We start from the raw sequence: 3,235 nt of genomic DNA on the forward strand, positions 1-3,235 counted from the left end.
CACAATTCCCAAGGGACCATTAATGCGTGTCACAGTCTAGCACATTCTTAAAGAAGAAATGACCAATGTATAATGTACATAGTAACAAAATTAAGGAAACTGGTCTAGTTACCCTGATTATTTTTTTCTTTACGCAGCTGTCTAGAGTTACCCTATTACCACTGACAAGAGAAAAGAACAATGATTGTGTGATGAATGTTTCAGAGGATAACCAGTTAAATTTAACCAGTTAAATTATATGTTACACTGTTTAGTAAATACAAATTTTTATTTTTATATTTACCCATTTTATTCCTATTTTTCCATTCATTTTTGCTCTGCCATAGAGTCCAAAACAATCTGCAGATTTTTAAATAAGATATCTCATCTTGCATGACCCATTGCTGTTTTCATTTTACATCTAAAGAGGCAGAAATACAGATATGAACTTGTACTATGACCATATTAGTTGTGCTGATAAATTGTCATTGTTAGACAAATCTATGACACATATGAATTACTCTTTGACATTTAAAACTTGACCTCATGCTGCATAATTTACTGCACATGTAGTGTGAGGTCTGTGGGCCCCTTAATCTGTATTTTTATGATTTCTGGCTGCTTGCATACAGCAGATTCTGAAAAGTGAGAAACTGGAAAGGAAATAGATTTCTATAACCTTTTATTTTATATGATTATTCCGTCACATATTTACTATACTGTTATTCAGTAAAGGATAGTGATAAATTAGTTAGATAGTAATAGAATGATGTATTAGATGTGAAGTTGCTTCTTCATTTTATAGAGACCATATTATAATAAACAGTACATACACTGTACTGTTTTTTGGTTCTTTTGCAATTGGTCCACCTGATTAGGAAATGGGCAAGAACATAGTTGGAGAAGGCTGCAAAGTTTGTGGGAAGAAGAATTTCTCTATTGGCCCTCCTGTCAGTGCAGAACGTGTGGGTTTTGTCTTGAATCACCACTGGAGGCAGGACAGAGAATTTGAGACTTGGTGACTCCGGGTCCCTCCCACTGTATATAAGGCTCGTCTCCACCCTCTCTCCTCAGTTCTTTGTCCTGCCTCGGAGGTGTAGGACAGATTCTACTATTCTAAAAAAAAATTTTTTTTTCTCTTTTTCTAATTTTATTCTATGCTTCATATGATCATTACAAAGGACACGCAGAGCTGTCCTACTGAACCCAGGATTATACAGGCACAGGGCACGCAGAGCTGCCAAAACTGGCCTGATACAGACACCATTAACAGGGTACGCAGAGCTGCCCAGAGTTATTGGCACATATCATGACCAAGGCACGCAGAGCTGCCACTATTGGCTTGATATATAGTTCAACTAGGGTACGCAGAACTGCCCCAGAGTTGACTTGGCACATACTATCCCCAGAGCACGCAGAGCTGCTCTATCCCTGGCCAGCACACATGCTCACAGTAGGGGAGTAATACAGCAAGGAGCTGTACACTTGGTGCCGAGAAGCAGACTTATCTCTGCAAGGGGCGCACACAGGTAAACAGCGCCCATAGCAAAGGAGGCCCCTTACCTTGCGCAACATGCATGCAGAGGAAGGGCCTTCCGGTACAGGCAGGATCATAAGCACAAGCGCGCGTTCGGTTGCTAGGCAACGCGCGGGAAGCCGCGCTACTAGGTTCGCGCCAACGGAAGTCGGCGCTCTGACGTCACAGGCGCGCCTCGGCACAACGCGCTCACTCTGGTAGGAGACGGTACTAATCTGTCCCAGCTGTAGCACAGCGATACAGCATAGCCTGCCTGAATCTGCTAGTTGTGAGTACTCTCTGCTTACATTAACAACATTAATAATGGAAAGGTCTAACTCACTTAAGGACCTCAGGGAGGTGGTGCAATCGGCAAAAAAGCAGAAAAAAGCCTGTTCAGGCACCAAAGTGCAAAGTATGCAAACACTCTCTCAGAAAGTCTGAAAAAAGTTACTGCTCTGACTGTAAGCCTGCATCTGAGCCCACAGCCTTGCCAGACCCTCCAATTCTGTCCCCACAATTGACACAGGAGCAAGTATTAGCACCAGGCACCCCTTCCACCAGCACACAAGGGGAACAATCTACACAGCCTCCTACAACAGATGTTCCCATGCCTATGCCATGGGAGACAGAGCCCCAGGCCCACACATCCAACCAAGTGCCAGCTCAGTTTGGAGAGTTTTTACAGTGGATAATGAACACTGTTCAACCCACACCCAGCCAAAAGGGGCACAGCAGACCCCGGATTAATAAAAAGCGCAAGGCGCCTGTTATCCTATCATCCTCATCTGAATCTGAAGAGGGCTTAGCCTCAGATACAGAGACAGATGAATCCTCTAGTCACAACTCAGACTTGTCTATTCCCTCTCTTCCCCAATCAGAGTCAGACTCTGAGGAAGAGGGATCTACTTCCGCTACACCAGAAATATCAAAGAAATTACTGCGAGAGATGATGCAGACACTAGAAATTAAAGATGAGACAGTGACCCGCTCCAAGGCAGACAAACTATTGGGGGTACAAAAGAAATCAAAACTAGCATTTCCTGTATTTAACTCCCTCAATCAGGCTATTGAGGCAGAATGGAATCAACCTGAATGGCGTATCGCCCTCACACAAAGATTCTTTAAAACTTATCCGGTCCCCGAGGAATATCAAAAGAAATGGGACAGGGCTCCAAAGATGGATTCAGCGGTTGCCCGCCTTTCCAGACAAACAGCCTTACCAGCAGAAGAGGCGGCATTTAAGGACCCACTAGACCGCCGAATGGAATCGGTGCTTAAAAGGTCCTACACTCAAGCAGCGGCAATACTTAGACCTGCGGCTGCTTCCGCGGACTTAGCACGTACAGCCAAACACTGGGCACAGGAACTGGCACGACATCCACCATCATCCAAACAACAGCTACAAACAGAAGTCGACAAGCTATCCACCACCTTATCCTTCTTGGCAGAAGCAGCAACAGAGATTACCAAGCTAGCGGCCAAAACAACGGCAAATACAGTGGTGGCACGCCGGGCCCTGTGGATGAGACATTGGACAGGGGACACCGCATCCAAAATGAAGCTCTTATCTCTGAAATTCACTGGAGAATCCTTATTCGGCCCAGATTTGAAGCAGATCATTTCTGAGGTCACAGGTGGAAAAAGCACCTTACTACCTACAGGGAAAAAGCCCAGATTTGAAAGCTCAAACAGATACACGGCAAAGAGAGGATGGAACACACAGAGCAGAGCCTTTCG

This window comes from Xenopus tropicalis, chromosome 7 (assembly GCF_000004195.4).
Source record: "Xenopus tropicalis strain Nigerian chromosome 7, UCB_Xtro_10.0, whole genome shotgun sequence".
Lineage (NCBI taxonomy): Eukaryota > Metazoa > Chordata > Amphibia > Anura > Pipidae > Xenopus > Xenopus tropicalis.